The sequence below is a fragment of the Leiobunum rupestre genome, chromosome 5 (assembly GCF_980474605.1).
Source record: "Leiobunum rupestre chromosome 5, qqLeiRupe1.1.hap1, whole genome shotgun sequence".
NCBI classification, from domain to species: Eukaryota; Metazoa; Arthropoda; class Arachnida; order Opiliones; family Sclerosomatidae; genus Leiobunum; species Leiobunum rupestre.
This window is the reverse complement of record NC_143388.1, coordinates 40,790,198-40,809,786: the sequence shown is the minus strand read 5'-3', so window position 1 is coordinate 40,809,786 and position 19,589 is coordinate 40,790,198. Positions and strand designations below refer to the sequence as shown.

The 19,589-nt window shown below is 35.3% G+C and overlaps 1 non-coding gene across 1 annotated transcript; it reads right to left on the bottom strand.

The window, feature by feature from the left end:
* Positions 1-18,963: 18,963 nt before the first annotated feature.
* Positions 18,964-19,035, bottom strand: TRNAA-CGC (transfer RNA alanine (anticodon CGC)). The gene has a single exon. It is a non-coding gene; the product is annotated as a tRNA-Ala (tRNA).
* Positions 19,036-19,589: the final 554 nt, after the last annotated feature.

The window sequence follows — 19,589 nt, the reverse complement described above, 5'->3', positions numbered from 1 at the left end:
ATTTCCCCGTCCGACGGCAGCAAGCACTAAAGCGTCTAGCCAATGAAATATGTACACAAGAAAATCCACGACTTTTGACGGGTTGCGTTCTCCTTGTGTGGGGTGTTGTGTTTGTTGCTCCTAGATGGCACTGGCATTTGAGTAGGGAATCCATACCTCTACTTGGAATGCTAATCGCGGCAGATTTTCGTCTCGATGTGGCTAACGATATTTTTGCCGTCACTATGTTAACTGAGCAAACAACAACGTGAGAGGGGAGCGCGCACAAAGAGAATTTTTATCTCGTAGGCGGGGCCAAAGCCGTCAGAGTGATCTTACCATACGCGATACGCCAGGATAAGTATTCTAAGTAAAGGTATTGATTCCTGCTATCATGGAATAAAAAAATGGATGTGAACCAAACTTGTAATTCCAACATCATGTTGGTTATAGTTTCTCACTTCCTCCTCCATACCCCTACGAGAAGCTGTTTACTTCCCGTAAAATGTATAAAAGCTTGTAGCTTCAACGTAACTGATTACAGGGTTTTCATTACCAATGATTCATATGCCTGAAATCAGTGTACATATAATCAGGAACAGGTCAACCTCTCATGGTAATTAATCCTGGTCACTAGCCGAAGTTGACTTCATCGGATATCTCTGTTCGTAACCATAAAGTAACCCACTCACATAGAGTAGAAGGCCCATAGAGTAACCCACTCACATAGAGTGGAAGGCTCATAGAGTAAGCCACTCACAGAGTGGAAGGCACATAGAGTAACCCACTCACATAGAGTGGAAAGCCCATAGAGTTACTCACTCACATAGAGTGGAAGGCCCTATGGAAGCGCATGAAACACTAAACTTAACGGTCCAATTTGTTTTCAATTGTTGAGTAAATGTAGTCCGAAGTCCGATGGGGTTGGTTTTTCATTTTTATCCAGATATTGTATATTACCTTAAGGCCAGCTTGTTTATTTCACATCTCGAAAACAAGACGTTGAGTACGAAAAGTTTCGCTGATAGCCTTTTTGAGTTAGAAAAAGTGTTTTTATAAATTTTTGAATTTCTAGGAATTTATTTTGCATTTTACATTTTGCGGAAAAAAATTTCCAAAATGCTTTTTCCAAATGTTTTTACTTTGGTACCATCATTGTAGCTGTTGTACAGTGCCACCGCTTAATGTCCCACGCTGGCTGCGAGGATGGTTTTAAAATGTCTACTTAATTATTATTAATTTGTAATGAGTAATAATAATTAATTAGTAATGAACAATAATAATTATTTAGTAATGAACAATAATAATTATTTAGAAATTAATAAGAATAATTAATTAGAAATGAATAATAATAATTAATTAGAAATGAATAATAATAATTCATTAGAAATGAATAATAATAATTAATTAGAAATGAATAATAATAATTAATTAGAAATGAATAATAATAATTAATTAGAAATGAATAATAATAATTAATTAGAAATGAATAATAATAATTAATTAGTAATTAATAATAATTAATTAGTAATTAATATTAATTAATTAGTAACTAATAATAATTAATTAGTAATTAATATTAATTAATTAGTAATTAATATTAATTAATTAGTAACTAATAATAATTAATTGGTAATTAATAATAATAATTAATTAGTTATAAATAAAATTATTAATAAGTATTTAATTTATAACAATTAATTAAAATTAATAATAATATTTAATTTATAACAATTAATTAATAATTAATAATAATATTTAATTATAACAATTAATAATTAATAATAATATTTAATTATAACAATTAATAATTAATAATAATATTTAATTATAACAATTAATAATAATATTTAATTATAACAATTAATAATTAATAATAATATTTAATTATAACAATTAATAATTTATTACAAACTAACTGGTAACAATTTGTTACCCCAGTTAGTGGTAAAAGTAAAAAAACTAAAAACATTTTGCATTACGTTTAGAGTTATGGAGAAAGTATTTTGCATTTTGAATTATGGATAAAGTATTTTGCCTTTTGAATTACAGAGAAAGTATTTTGCATTTTGAGATATAGATAAAGTATTTTGAATTTTCCATTTTGAGTTATAGAGAAAGTATTTTGCATTTTGCATTTTGAGATATAGAGAAAGTATTTTGCATTTTGCATTTTGAGTTATAGAGAAAGTATTTTGCATTTTGCATTTAAATAAAAAGCATTTTGAACAACTCTGCTATATGTTAGTGGGTTGCACTATGGTTTGTAACAAGGGTGATGGTTTGGTTGGGTCCAGAAAACAGTCTATTTTTGCTCCTAACACACAAATTACCCCTTTTTAGCGTTGAGTTATGTATTTTACTGAAGTTATTTGATTAATCTGATTGATAATTTTTCTTTTTATCCCTTTCGATGGGAGAAAATGACCCGCTTTTGAGATCACGAGTGCCCAAATTGGTACTGCTACCGTGAGAGCTCGATAATCATTTATTCGACAGAGGATGTACATTTAGGGGTTCTCAAATTACTAAATGGTGATTATTACCTTCAAAATTCCGATTTTGACCTTGACAATTGTGATCGCGACTTCGATCATTGTAATCTGAACCTCCACATTTAGGATCTCGAATTCGACAATTGTGATCTGAGCCTCGACAATTGAGATTTAAACCTTGACAAAAGTAATCTCAACCTCGACAATTGGGATCATGACCTCGACAATTTCCATCTTGAATTCGACAATTATTATCTCGACCTAGACAATTGCCATCTTGAATTAGCCAATTAATATCCCGACCTAGACAATTGCCATCTTGAATTCAACAATTATTATCCCGACCTAGACAATTGCCATCTTGAATTCGCCAATTAATATCCCGACCTAGACAATTGCCATCTTGAATTCGCCAATTAATATCCCGACCTAGACAATTGCCATCTTGAATTCAACAATTATTATCCCGACCTAGACAATTGCCATCTCGATTTCCACCTTGAATATGGTGATCTCAAACTTCAAAAGGTTATCTCTAAAATATATGAAAATATTATATTAAAAAATAATTAAAATAAATAAAGCGATCTCGAATTTAAAAATGGTGATCTTGACCTTTTAAATTGTAAATTAGGTACCTCTGATATACATGGTACGTTAAAAGCAACGATTAAAGACTACCACGCTATTGTAGACGCTTTCAATATTGAACCTAGAGGTAGATTTGTCGACTTAATTTATTTTTGTAACTCATTTTGTCAGATCGTTAACCTACATTGTCGTTCCAAAATAAATTATCTTAAAAAACAAAATTTAAGTAACAAACTATTAATATTTAAAAATAGCTTTACACAATATTTTATAAAAATTAAAAAAAATCGATGTCTTTGAAACTATGTTGACACTGCTATTTATATTTTTAGTATACACTATATTGAAAATCCCTTTCGAAAAACGACAAAAATGGGAATTGTAGTCAGTCCAGTTACGTGGTTTTGGAACTAACTAATTAGCCAAAGCGCGTGCACGTCAGTCATTTTCCACCGTCTAAAACTGAACTTATATTAATGAGCGTGAACAAATTGAACTGCTTAAAATATTCTGAAAATAAAAATTGGGCTTGTCATTTGTTATTTTTATTTTTATTATCTTAGTTAAAGGAAGACGTAAAATAACAAATTTCGCAGGACAGTCCCATTTTTACACTCTCTTCGAGGGATCGAGTCCAAATAAAACTTGGATTCATTGCAAAATTGTATTTATTTACACTCAAGCCCCATTTTCATGCTCGCTGGTAGCGGGTAAAAATCGACAAAATCCGCTTCCGCTACACACTTTTTCACTTTCCGCGTCGATCTGTTTCAAACATATATTTTAGCTTTATTTTCACGCTTGCGAGTGGCGGATGCGAATTTTGATGATTTTTATCCGCTACCAGCGAGCATGAAAATGGGTCTTTAGGGAGAATTACTTGGCTCAATCGCGTCGGAAGACGTCAGTTTTAGACAGAATCTAGCGCCGCCGATCCAACGCCACCGTCGCCGATATTTTCTCTGGCGCCGAACGGCCGCCGCCGAGTCTTATACTTTTCGGCGCGCTGCCGATAAATTTTGTTTCCACCGCCGAAATTTTTTGAGTTTTCCAACGTAACTTAACGTTTTGGAATTTCTATTTGAAATTTTCAAAAGGAGACATTTTTTTCCCTTCACAGCACCACCACCGAAAATAATCAATGCCGCCGAGGATTTTTGAAAAATCGGTGGTCCCGCCGCCGCCGATAATTTTTCCCCAAACGCCGCCGCCGACCAAAATTAAATCGGTGCTATGCTCTGTTTTTAGGGGACCAATGAAATGTCGAGTTGATTAGATGTTTTTCAGGGGGAAAGAACTTATTTTTCAAGAATTAGGGGGATTGCAAGCAACACCAAAAATTGACTAAAGGGCAGAGGTGGGAAAATATTGTGAGCAATTTCAATAAATGACTGTTCAGAATGTTCTCACTTGCTTGATCAATTGAGCGAGAATTCACGCCGAATAGTCAGTGATTGTTAATGGCGTGGTGAGCGAGATCGGCTGATCGACGCTCTATCGTGCTCAATATAAAGCGCTCCGTCCCCTCACCGCAGGATAGTTCGATCAGCTAGATGAGAAAATCCAATGTAAACAAGCTACCGCATCTCTCGGCGTGAACTCGCTCAGACATCAGTTAGCGCTTTCTGGTGAGCGAACTATCCTGCCTCTAGAGGACGCAGCGCTTAACATGGAGCAGGCTAGCGCGTCGAGCAGCCGATATCGCTCACCACGCCATTAACAATCACTGGCTGAGAGAACTATTCGGCTCCTAACTTGAGCTTGCCCAATTTCTATTTTATCCGAAGAAGATCAACTGACCTTCGTATTTGAAGTGCTCGCTCGTTTCTATTTGATTTTCATAAAAGAGCGCTCAAACGTTTTGCTCAACTCTGCTCAAGGGTCAAAATGTAAAAAGGCATTAATAATCAGCTAGGCAAATAGCATAGGCATCAGCTTAGGTCCAAGTTATCTAGCGACTTTTAATGCTATTATGTAAGGTGGCAAGGTTAAATTTCGTAGGAGGTTGGTGGAAAGCCCTTAAAAGCAGCTCCCTACACTTACTATTACCATTAACCTCTACAAATAGGGATAAAACTTAGAAACTATATGCAGAAGTAGTTCCTGGTTTCCACTAAGTGCCACCATAAGTCTATAATATAGTTCCATAAGTTTGCCACTTTGGGGAATATTTTACTGAGAGCTAGTAACGGAGTGACGTCATAACAAGAATAAAATCTCCCCCTAGAAAGGCGCTGTCAAAGGCTACGTGTGACGCGTTAGCAAGCGGACACAAAATGGTAGGATTGGGTAGCCTGCGTTGGGGTGGTGAGTCTCCGTTTAAGGTGCAGTGGTACTGTTTCCTGGCATTTTGGGGCAACACCGGGTGTCCGGTGCCAACTGTGCCGGGTTATGCGGATCGCTGTGTGCCCGTCGTTCCCATTTATGAGGTCTTGCTGAAGGGTGCGGCTCTCTACCTACGTAGGTAGGGTGTCGGCTGGAGTTGCTATAGCATCTACCCTCTATCCCACAACTGCGCGCGAAGTGGGGATTGGTCCACCCATTGCTGTGTCTTTTGTTGAGTGGCTGGCGTCGAGGGTGAGACCATCAGTAGTAGGGTACTACTACCCATGCTGGATTTGTCACCTGTCCGGGCTTGTGGACGCTGGCGTTGGGCATTCTGATGAGGCCACCGGTGTAGTAGGCTGTTTGATCGCTTGGAGCCCTGGTTTATAAATTTCTGACCACACGTCACACGTTAGCAAGCGGATGCAAAACGGCGACGAAGCCGGTAATGCAGTCTGTCTTGTGAATAGCTCTCAGTAAACTTTAGCTTGTGAAGAATAGGAAGTGTCACACTTATGTATTAATATTATACACTTATGGTCCCACAAATCGAACAGAACCGTCACTAGGATTTTAATTTGAAGGCATGTTTAGCCAAACAAATTAGTACATTTATATCGATCCTAATCACCGTGTCATTCATCTACTGAAAAATCAAGATTATCAATGACGTTCATAATAGTCTTAGTCGAAAACGAAAACATTTGAGAGAGTTGGCCGTTTTCAGTCTATCGAAATCTGGCAGCCTTGCCTGCCTTCCCGCCTCTGTATCTCCATACCGAAAATATTTTACTAAACTGATCGGCGGCGTTTTTGACCGTTATTTTGAATAATCGACTAAGACTATAGACCCCGACGCGACGCCGCGAAATTTGACTGGCGGCGGCAATCCGGTATTTTCCATCGGCGCCTTTTTTTGTCGGCAGCGGCGTTGTACCTAAATTTAACGGTGGCGACGTGGCGTGGCGTTTATGTTAAATTTTGTTTTCCCTTTTCTAGGAGTGTAAGACGTTCGCGTAAACACCTAGAAAATAAGCTGTCTTTCATTTGCACTACCAAAGTAACAAATGAAATGTGGTAAAGAAAGAACTACATTTTTGTTAAAGCTGCAAAGCGACTGATATCAACGGAAAATCTGGTAGCCCTGTTAAAAAATATTATAATACGTCAGCGGCGCGCCGTTAAAAATCGTCCGGTGGCAACGGCAGCGCAAAAATACGATGGGTGCAATGGCGTCGGGGTCTGGTTCATAACAACGTGCGGTGCCCTGAAAAGCCCAAATTGAAAGTATGTTCAGGGCGAAGAAAACAATGGACACAGTTCGTAAAGGGAGGTCGATCAGAATAACAGGAAAGAGTTAAATTGGTGTCTATATCTAGTAGGCGTTTCTTTTTTTCAAATTTGAAAATGAAAATTGACAAAAAGCACTAAAGTACGCAAATGATCAACTACTTGCGCTCCAATTTAAAAAACAAATAATTGGGCTACAAAGGGTTTGATACTGGCTATCGAATGACGTATCATTTACTATTTTACTTCTAACATGTTGAGAATTATGCCCCGAACTAAATAGGCGGCATTTTTTTTGATATTTAAGATGATCGGTATCTTATGGCTGAGGCTCATCTTTAAATTGTATTTTCAAAATTATAAAAAACATCTTATCGATTTATCAAAATAAAATGAAATATAGGTAAAATATTGTTATTTACTCGCCTTAAATATGCTATTGTAGTAAATTAACTATTTGTTAAAGAATTAAATGAAATTAGAAAGTCTTCTACTCCGACCACACAAAACTAGTGGGCTTACACGCTTCTATTATCGCCACGGGTACTCATGCTCAGTGCAACGTTTCAATTAACAAGGGTCATCGAGCGTGCGTCTTGCACTGCTATAAAATAGAAGAGAATGCCTCCTAGTGTTGTGTAGTGCCATCTATTAAATAGAAGAGAATACTACCTAGGGTTGTGTAGCGCCATCTATTTAATAGCAGAGAATGCCTCCTACTGTTTTGTAGCGCCATCTAATAAATAGAAAAAAATGCTACCTAGTGTTGTGTAGTGCCATCTATTAAATAGAAGAGAATACTACCTAGGGTTGTGTAGCGCCATCTATTTAATAGCAGAGAATGCCTCCTATTGTTTTGTAGCGCCATCTAATAAATAGAAAAAAATGCTACCTAGTGTTGTGTTGTGCCATCTATTAAATAGAAGAGAATACTACCTAGGGTTGTGTAGCGCCATCTATTTAATAGCAGAGAATGCCTCCTATTGTTTTGTAGCGCCATCTAATAAATAGAAAAAAATGCTACCTAGTGTTGTGTTGTGCCATCTATTAAATAGAAGAGAATACTACCTAGGGTTGTGTAGCGCCATCTATTTAATAGCAGAGAATGCCTCCTATTGTTTTGTAGCGCCATCTAATAAATAGAAAAAAATGCTACCTAGTGTTGTGTTGTGCCATCTATTAAATAGAAGAGAATACTACCTAGGGTTGTGTAGCGCCATCTATTTAATAGCAGAGAATGCCTCCTATTGTTTTGTAGCGCCATCTAATAAATAGAAAAAAATGCTACCTAGTGTTGTGTTGTGCCATCTATTAAATAGAAGAGAATGCTACCTAGGGTTGTGTAGCGCCATCTATTTAATAGCAGAGAATGCCTCCTATTGTTTTGTAGCGCCATCTAATAAATAGAAAAAAATGCTACCTAGTGTTGTGTAGTGCCATCTATTAAATAGAAGAGAATTCTTCCTAGTGTTGTGTTGCGCGATCTATTAAATAGAAGATAATACTTCCTAGTGTTGTGTTGCGCCATCTTCAGCATAGTCGGAGTAGAAAACTTTCTCATTGCGTTCGCCCATTAAACAGAGCTTCTTGTCGGATGATAAAACAAAATATTTTAAGCTGCTGCAACAATAGGGGCGATAATTTACGGGGTATTTTTATTGTAATACCAAAAAGCATCCAAGTGGTTTTCTATGTAGCCGCCGCTTGCTTTAAACCCTGATTTTTACTTTTTAGACATAAGATTATTAATAGTTCAGTGACTTTATTCAACAAACTTTGGGGAAATTCCAACTATTCTGAATTTTGGTACGCAGTTCTATCAAGATTGTATTTATTTTTTAGATTGAAGAGTTAAGCCGGATGCACACATGCGTCACTTCAAAAACCAAGTTCGTGCACGAGCAAGTGAAGCGTGTGCAAAGCTAGGAATTTTTCTAATTACTCGTCGCTTCGCGTCTGATGTGTACAGCTCTCTCCCCCTTAAAAAATCAAATCAGGCTAGTCTCTCATTGGTTCTCCAAAATTGACGTCTTGTGACGTGATCGAAGCGCACTCCAGTAACATTTTCCGTTCACCCCAAGTTTCTTTCGTACCATAAATAAATTTAGCGTAAACTCAAACGATGTGTATGGCACGCCATCCAGGTCAAAATTTTAAAAAAAATTTCTTCCAGAATTATTTTTCTCCAAAATAATATTTTTTTTCTAAAAATATTTTTTTTTCTCCAAAATAATAATTCTAATTTAAGAGAAAAAAACATCTTTTCACCAAAGTCAATCTCCCAAAGTTGAAATAAATATATTCTTTTTTTGATTTAGTCGTTACAAATAACCTCCCAAAGGTCCACATCTATGGCACGCCATCTAGGTCAAAATTAAAAAGAAAACAAACGGTACTTTTCGCTGAAAAAAAATAAAAATTGGAGGATATTTTTACAAAAAAGAAAAAAATTATCTTAAATTATAATTGTTATTATGGAAAAAAAAATATTTTTAGAAAAAAAACTTTCTGAAAAAAAAACAACTTTTTTTTCTTTTAAATTTTGACCTGGATGGCGTGCCATATACATCGTTTGAGCTTACGCTAAATTAATTTATGGTACGAAAAAAACATGAAAATTAAATGTTAAGGTTACTTTCGCAAACGTGAACGGGGGAGCTTGTAAGATTAAATTGTACAGACAAAAGTAGCTTCTTCAGTCTTACCAGTTTTCCCGTTCACATTTGCGGAAGAAGGCTTAACCTATCTGATATCTACATCCTATGGATTTTTAAAGAATAAAATCTATACGGAAATTACAGGTCAGTAGATTCTTCATAGAGGTAACTATTTCGGAGCCGACTCGGGTTGAAAGTGAACGATCTCTTTAATATTTCACCCAAAGCAAATATTTTGGTTTATAAATGACTTCAGAAACGAATCGGTGTTCCCTATGTTAACCTCACTTAACGTTTTATATAACTTATAGCAGTCCAAAATTTAATTTTCCGTTCTTGAACTTAGCGTTAGTTTAAACACGATTATATACGCATTAGGGTGTTTTCTGATATGTTGTAATCCATTTTGTAGAAGTTTAAATTTAGATACGATTATTTGTTTTTTTTTGCAACGTCAACTACGAATCCACTTTTGTACATTCTTTAATAATTAGGTTTAGAAAACCGAAAAGTGGTTTAAGTTTCATTTATTTTGTAAAATTTACATTAGTCTAGAACTAAGAGGAATTATATTTTCCAGTAAGACCTTTTACATACTTTTACAAAATATTTTATACATTAATGAAATGGTACACTTTAGCCATCATTTTCGAAGTGTATATCACTTTAAAAATTATCGGTTTCTATTCCGCCTAAGAAAAAAAGTACATATATAATAGTAAATATTTTAAAAATAACGGAAATAATAGTTAATATTTTAAAAATAACGGAAATAATAGTAAATATTTTAAAAATAACGGAAATAATAGTAAATATTTTAAAAATAACGGAAATAATAGTTAATATTTTAAAAATAACGGAAATAATAGTTAATATTTTAAAAATATCGGAAATAATAGTTAATATTTTAAAAATAACGGAAATAGTAGTTAATATTTTAAAAATATCGGAAATAATAGTTAATATTTTAAAAATAACGGAAATAATAGTTTTTTTTAAAAATATCGGAAATAATAGTTAATATTTTAAAAATAACGGAAATAATATAAATATTTTTAAAATATCGGAAATAATAGTTAATATTTTAAAAATAACGGAAATAATAGTTAATATTTAAAAATAACGGAAATAATATAAATATTTTTACAATATCGGAAATAATAGTTAATATTTTAAAAATAACGGAAATAATATAAATATTTTAAAAATAACGGAAATAATATAAATATTTTAAAAATAACGGAAATAATAGTTAATATTTTAAAAATAACGGAAATAATACAAATATTTTTAAAATAACGGAAATAATAGTTAATATTTTAAAAATAACGGAAATAATATAAATATTTTAAAAATAACGGAAATAATAGTTAATATTTTAAAAATAACGGAAATAATATAAATATTTTTAAAATATCGGAAATAATAGTAAATATTTTAAAAATATCGGAAGTAATAGGAAATATTTCAGAATTTATAAGAATATTGAGAAATATAGAAAAATCTTAGAAAATATCGGGAAATAAAAAAATACAGAAATGTAATTTTAGGAAATATTTGTAAAAATGAAATCTGGTGTACATTTTTTAAAAAGGCTTACCAATCGGAATTCCCTTAAAGTATAGGAATTATAATAATACGAAGAAGTAAAACAAGATAGAAACGCCACAGTTTCGCCTGAAAATTTCCAACCGAAACAGAAATGATCTCAATATGGGCAAAATTAAGGGAACACAAAAAACTAAGAAATCGTTTTTTCGGGGCTAGATTGGCGCGCTCAAGCACGAAGGCTCCGGGGTGAGGGCTTCCCTGTAAAGCATGACTACAACATCATTTCCCAGGGGGAAAAGATATTTCTCCGAGAAGTCGATAGAGGGAGCAATTGACTTCCGATAGGAAGCGACGTGCGAGGGGTATTGGTCCCCCGGCACCAACGGAGACTTGTTTTAACTTCACGCCACTGAAGTATCCTACCGCCAGCCCTTCGCTGCAAAAGTTTTATTGCCAACCCAATTCGATTAAGCGTACAAGTTATAGATCCAGGGCCTATCGGAAGGCTCCTTGGCCGCCTGCGCGCGCCTAATCTTATATTTTCTGTCCTCTTAATAGGAGACAGAACCCCTCACAACGTGCCCCCCTCACGAACGGAAAAAGAGAAATCTTGACATCGATAAAAGCAGCTACCGCGCCAGCTACGCCACGATATCGACCATTTAATTATTAACGGGTAAACTATCTAAGCAAGTACTGTTGACGGATATTTGGTAAATTGACTTCATTTTTAAATAGTGGTGATTTCATCATTTACGCGGTGACATGACAAATGGTTTCCCCATTAAATATGAAAACTACTCTTCCAGTTTTGCGTAGTTCCGCTTTTCGACACACGCCACACGCCATCTAGTTCAGCAACAATCATGTTCAACAATCAGTAGACAAAAGCTCTTTCAACAATATTCTCTGTCATTAGTCAATAAGGGGAAATAAAAGTGTTTCGTGTAATTTATTTAGTATAGTTTGAATATAAATGATTTTTGCCGTCATTTTGAAAGATGACGGATTCAAAAAAAGTTATGTAGTAATTTTAGTTTCGACATATTCAACTTTATAACGTTTCACAAATATAACATATTTTCGAATTAGTTTTGGTTTCCGGGCCGTGTTGCCTGCATCCGGTCATACGACATTTTTCAAGATGGTGGATTTTTTAAAATGGGCGAAATGGTGAGACCTCACCACGTGAAAAAGCGCTTAAAAACGAATAAATTACAATTTTCTAGAAAGTTTTCAATTTTCAACCTTCTTTCCGTGCATTTTTAACCATAGTTTCGTGCATTTACAATTTTAATTTCGTGCATTTTCAATCTTCTTTTCGTGCATTTTCAACCATCTTTTCCTTCATTTCCAATTTCCATTTCTTGCATTTTCAACCTTCTTTCGTTCATTTTGAATTATCGTTTCGTACATTTTTAATAGAGGTCCTACAGTCGATTAATTTTTATCCATGAATAAAATAAGCTTGGCTTTATTTAAATAATATTTATTTAAATAAAAAATTGTTGAATAAAAATTTAAAATGTTTAAATAATCGAAAGTGAATAAGCCTATTATTTAAGTAAAACAAACAATTATTTAAATAAATACCACTTATATTCAAATAAATTCTTGGTTGCGTAAAAAACATAATTAAATAAGTTAAAATGATATTCTTTTTACCAACGTTTTTTTAAATAAATCGGAAAATTTGTGGATAATGAATAAACAATTCCGAACACTAATTTTTAACCCTCGTTTCGTGTATTTACAACTTTGTTCATGCATCTTCAATTTTAATTAACTATGGTCATAATTGTAGATTTAAAACCAAAATCAGATTTTCTCAAATACAAGTTTTGAAACTTGCTTGTCTTTTGCTCTCAGGTAACGCGTATCGCAACGAACTCTCGAAACATTTCGTATCAGAAAAAGATGAAAATCTATTATCGTCGAACGAAAACACATGTACTGTTGATCCCGTATATGGCGTGTAGGAAATGGCTTCCGAGTCCGTTTCGCGCGTACAAAAGGAAAAGGCCCATTCCGAAAGTGTGATGAACGCGAAACCTAAATATTTTCTCGATCCTTTTATTCGTCGGGCTTCAATTTGCTTGAAAACACTTTGTACAATGAGCGGATCGAGAGAGGGACTAAGGCCCGCGCCGCGCTGAATCGAACAAAGTTGTTAAAATCCCGTGGGCCAAATGACAGTAATTGAAAGAGGAAGGAAGGTCGCGCCAAAACCCGAAACGTTCCCCCTCCACTCCGTTGTCATCCCCCCTTTCTCTCGGGCGTTGGAGGGCCGGTTGGGGCAGGCCCCGGACGGGTTCGGATATTCAAGTCGCTTTCGCGAAGGAAATAGGTTCTCAATCCGGCCATTAAATGCTACATACGTCTTCCGAGGTTTAAAGCCCCGAAAACGACATTGTTCTTCGTTCCTCTTTTACTAGGCGCTCGACATTATGCGGGAAATGGAAGGGAAAGGCATTAATAAAAATAAAAAACACCCTTCTAGCTCTCGCAATGAGGGAGTGAAGGGGGGGGGGGCGACACCGAAACGTCATTATATTAAACGTATTGTACAGTCAATTTGACATGAAGTCCAGCTCAATCACTGGTACTATTAATTTCCTAGGATACCTCGTAAACTCGTTAAGATTACCAGGGATTATAGCATTAAGACCGGGTTTTACGAAGGATGTTTAAAATTAAGTTTATTTCCGCCTAGAGGGCGGGGATGGTTAACTTTTATTCAATAGATAAAGCTCTCAAAATTATTCGTAAAATGTTTTGATCAAGTAATTTATATTTCTGTATTATCCGATTAATTTTTTCGATAAATTTGTAAAATTAATCGGAAAAAAGACGTTTTTTTCGATAAAAAGCTAAAATTTTACGAATAATACATGTTTTTTAACCATTTTCCGAAATATTATCCGGTAAATTTCTTTGTTTACATTTTTTTCCCAAAAAAATCAATTTAATCATGGCTAATGATTAACCGTTACCGACCTCTATTTCCGCCCGTAGATTGAAAGCTAACGCCATCTAGTTTAAAATATGTTAATTAGAAGGTTTTTAAACATTCGTCAATGAGGTTTCTAATTCTTACATGGAACCAAATGGAACCTTAGGTACCCCTACTACGAAGAGTAGGGCTATTTTTCACGACTTTAACCTTTAGTTAATTCATTTGAAAAGCTAATATTACAATTTCGTAGCGAACTCTATCAGTTATGGAGTCGATAACCTGATTGGAAACCTGTTTGGTTTACTACACTGAAAAATAAAAGTGTAATTGTTTCCAATAGTTAATTCCATTCAAGGTATTGTCACAGAACATATTTAAAACTTCTAAACTCTATTTTCAGACCTTTATATATATCATTTTTTTAATTATTCAATACGACTCGATATATTAATCATTAACATGGCCGAATGAGCCTCTTTGAAGTCGCGGAAGAATGGAGGTTACAAAACGGAAAATATTATTTAGTATTTCGGGATTTGATTTAGATGTAACAAAAACCCCTCTTTTTGGGCACGCATAGTTTGAAGCCTTAATCAATATTGCCTATATTTATAATCTGAAATCAAACTTTTAAAGACTTAACTGTTGTTAAATATTCCAGGTGATTGAATTTCTTCGCATTGTGGTATTTTAAAGAAATATTTAAAAAGGAAATAACGTAGTTTTCAAATGCTAGTCTTGAAATTGCTGCATTTAGTATTTTATTCTGTTTAAGGGAATTAAATAGTATTCAAAATGACAAAGTAAAAACACACCTTTTTTATACCTTAACCACAAGGATTGGAAAAGGTTTAGTCCTAGGTCTACTTCCCTTTCAATACCCCAAATGGTATTGTATTAAACATGAAAGAGTAAAATGGGATCTCAAATAAAATATTAGACCTTTTTTAGTACCTAAATGGTTTAAAATTAATTAAAAATCCAATTTCAGTCGTTTTATAAACCTTTATTTTAACAGTGGATATGTTGTCCAGCGGTTCCTACAGGTTGTGAAATAAGTCATAAGCGGATGTAGTTCAAATAACAACATTGTATGGTGGTGTAATTAGTATCTTGTAGGAGCTAACCACTTCAAAATGATATTTCCTACGTGTAGTTTACAAAAATATCGAACAAAATTATCTGGCAGGGAAATGCGAACATTAAGGTAGGTAAAAAAGGACTTTGTAAACAAATCGAGGTAACCAGCGTAAAAAGGTAAATTTAAACAGTATTTAGAGTCCCTGCTGCTGGGTTTTGTGCTTGTTGCAGCCTACTTCCCGAGGCTAGTATGCCACACTTTGAAGCTCTCTAGCGTTCTTTTAACTCATCGTAGGAAAATGGGAAAAAACAGGCATACTTCTCAACTCACCCCCTACAACTTCTTAAAATTTTGCATAACTTTTTGAAACACAAGGATAACGCGGCTAGCCTTTAAACACGCTAACGCAGTGGTGTGTACAAATTTCATTGGACAAGCCTTTAGGCTGAGCATTTTACACAAGGGGGGAAGACAATTTCCGAATTTTCCTCTTCCGACGGCAGCAGGCGCTAAAGCGTCTAACCAATGCACGACTTTTGACGGGTTGCGTTCTCCTTGTGTGGGGTGTTGTGTTTGTTGCTCCTAGCTGACAGATATTAAAACAGACCGACTTGTTTCAATAGAGGTAATGTTTCCGATGAGAAGTCTTATGAAATAACAACTTTACTGGATTAAGAAATAAAGACTATCGGTTAAGTTTATATGCCTTACGAATATTTAATAAATATTGTTCGCTTTATTTTACAAACAAGACCGTGATGTCTATGAAGATTGAATGAAAGTTTGAAGGTTTGTTTGCTAGCCCTGCGTAAGTACACCCTTTTGAAACAGGACGACACAGCCGAGGGACACTACCTCCGAGCAACGAATAACAAACGCACAATGGGAACCACCTTCAATAAGAACAAAGAGTGAAAGTGTACAAAAGTGTATTTCTCTTCCCTGTTGTATATTACAATATACGTTCAACAATCATACCTTTGAAAATGGCGATATTTTGTCGAGTGAATGGAAATAAACCACTTGTTAATATTCAATCTTATGTAAATGTTGCGAGAAAGCAACAAAAGAAAAAAAGCGATAAATGGAGGATGGCCTTTCAAGTCAGGGCCCATTTTGGAAAATATTCCTTAAACAGACAGGCTTTCATAGAGTATTCCGAGAAAAAAATGAAAAATCAAAGATCTTGTAAATGACTAAGAGTAAAAATAAAGATAAGGTTTTTCGGGTAAAACAAGAGTTGGGCATTTTTATAAAATTCATGCTCAGCTCACGACCCGCTCAATTTTGGTTGAAGTAGAGTGGTGTTGAAAATATTGACCAGCTCATATTCGCTCAGTTGCTATGGTGATTAATTTTATCTCCAGTCTTTTCTTGCTAAGTCACTGTTTTATGAAAAAAATATGTCTATATCTTATGACACTAATTTCACAGTGATTGAATCTAAGGCTCTACGACAGTCAGCTCGATCATTTAATTTTATTATCGTCTGGGCTCATCGACCACCTCAGATTATCTCAAAATGGTGGTGCTCATCACATGAACTCTTAAAATCATATCCTCGTTCGTTAAATATATGTAACGTATTAGATATAATTGGATTAATATTTTTACGAAAATATGTGGTAGATTTACCAATATAAAAGGAGGGTTTTTAATATGAAGCATTCCAAAACCCCTTTCCGACTCCCGAGGCACCAATTCGCTCCAAAATGAGAGGAAAGTGCTCGACAAGAGTTGAAACGCAAAGTTTTCGTAACAGCACGGTACCCTTTATGTAAGGCAAGAGCTTTCAAGAATCCCGTTTCTTTTGATTAAAAGATATTGACTTCTGTCCATGAGCTCGCAGCTTCTTTCAATTTCTCGCAGCGTATAAAAGGGAACGTTTTTAGAAGACATATAATAGATATTCGGGGCAAAAATCAAAGAAAATCCGTTTTCAAGGAAATAAGAAGAAGATGGGAGAGGAATAAAGGAAGGAGAAATTGAAGACAAAATACGAACACCCATTTGCTCGGAGCTACTCTGTTATTCTTTCGGGTTCCCAGCTATCTGCGAGTTGCAGAGAGTCATTCTTTACATTGTATGATCTCTCAAAAGGCCCCTAAGGTACGGTACGTCCACCACTCGTCATTGGCAAGAAGAAAAAACCCCGAATCGATTGGCCACCCTTATACATAACCAAGCCTTTCCACGAATAAGGATGACTGTGAAACACTCTTAGTTCTTTACGTACGTATAAGAAGGCCGGAGCTGTACTCAATGCTACTGAGGAATATTCTCCATCACAAAAACGAGGGTGCTCTCCCTAGATAAAATAACAAAATGAAGGCCCCAAATTCTAATTTTAGTCACTTTTTATGCGAATGGAGTGCTATAGGGGAAAAGATACAAAGTAGCGCGTGTGGCTGTCAAAGATTGTAGTTTGTGTCTATTGTAATTGAATAAGGTATATTTAGTTTACGGAAATCTGAAGCGTACAATTAGGGGAGATAAAATGTGACAGTGGCAAAAACACACAAAGAGATACCGTGACTTGAGTCTCAGATTTCAGAAACTAGATCTAGTAGACTAAATTCTCCTATAGTTTTAGATTAATACCTAAACTTCTTGCCATGAGTTAGAAAACTAATTACAAACAATATTTAGGATTTATGATCTACACGAAAAACAAACCTATAGACGCTTAAATAAAATCTGTTCAGCGATTTGCCTAATAGTAACACAGATAGCCATAACATACCTGTAAAAGCGTTATATTTTAAAGCGCGTGCTGCTTAGTATTTCATTACTTTCATTCAATTAGCATTAGCTATAACATTAAGGAAAATCCTGTAAATATAGCAAACTATGCCACTTTTAAATAATAATGTTTTGGTACAGCAGTTGTTTTTGGTAAATAAGACAATGATATGCATTCTCAAAACTAATTAGAACTAGTTATTATTAAAATACATTTTTAACACGCGTAAACAACCAACGGTCAATCATTTAAAAAAAATTAAACCCATTATTAATAAGAATAGCGTATAATAAATTGAAAGATTTTATATTACATTGTACAAATTCTGATTTTTACTAAAAAACAGTATTAAAAGTTCCACTTCAGAAATCTATATTGAGAATTATAATTCAGATTTTAAGATACGTAAAATATGGTTTCAAGACTTCTAAAAATGTAACAACGCTTTTTTTAAATCAGGTATTTGCGGTCAAGCAATGATATAATTAAAAGTAGATGTTTAAGAGAAAGTCTGCCAAAATCAATAGGCTACGGTTCTTGAATCCGGGACATTTCGCACGCGACGTGAACACTCTACCACTGAACTAATTCCCCCCAGCTATACGTACTATTCTCCTCGAGATCTTACAAATGAGTAGTGTTCGTTTACTCAGTATCCTCAACCTCAGAGTAACTGGCGGCACTAGCCTCAGTGTTTGGCTCTTCAGTGTCTTTCGTCTCTACCCAATCCCATGGACTTACTCCCCATTCCTTAGCTGAGACTTAGAGAGCCCGAAACCACGGCAATTATATGAAACTAAAACTTTAAAAGCGACTCAAGTCGGAGTCAAGCATCAAGCGAGAACTACGTCAGCGGCATCCGCGGAAGGTCATTCGGATCATTCTATTGTTGCCCACGAAAATAGGGAGATAATTAGCCCATGGATTAATCAAACGGATCCATGATTAACCAATCTATTTTATATTTTTAGGATTTTAGCGGGGTGCGTCGGCGCGAAAATTTGAAATTACATTACGAAAACATAATCCCGAAAAATGGAAAACCGCGACTTAGTTTCCGACAGTCGGGGTCGGGGACAAACGTCGGGGACCCCTGACTTTCGGGGTCGGGGTCGGGGTCACTGTACGAACATTACAAATAATATTTAATAGAAAATCAGCCTAACCGGGACTTGAACGTGGGACATTTCGTATCCGAAGTGAACAAAACCAGTGTGCTAAATCCCCCGGCTATTACGAATTGTTATCCTCGAGATACTTCAAAATAAGGTATAAAAAAAATCGGCCAAAACTAATGGAGACTCCGGGGCTTGAACCCGGGACATTTCACATGCGAAGCGAACACTCTACCACTGAGCTAAGTCCCCTCCGCTTACTGCGTGTTTTTATTCTCGAGATACTGCGAATAAAGTATAAAAGAAAATCGTCCAAAATCAATGGAGACTCCAGCTTTTAAACCCGGGATATTTCGCATGCGAAGCGAACACTATACCACCGTGCTAAGCCTCTCTCCAGCAATGACGTATTTTTCTCTTCGAGATATTTCAAAATAAAGTATAATAAAAAACGTCCAAAGTTAATGGAGAATACGGAGCTTGAACACGGGATATTTCGCATTCGATGCCAATACTCTACCACTGAGCTAAATCTCCCTTTGTTTTCTACTTATATTTATCCTCGGGATACTTCAAATAAGTTTTAATAGAAAATCAAGCGAAATCAATGGAGACTCCAGGGCCTGAACCCGGCACATTCAGCTCGCGAGGCGAACCCTCTACCACTGAAAAGGACATGACCTTAGGTGTTACTCACCGATTGGGTTCAAACTCGCGGGTTTGGTAGACCTTCATGTAACTTGAAAGACCCTAAAGGGCAATGTCACTATAGGCAACCGTTTTGCCATGGCAACCAAAAATGTTTT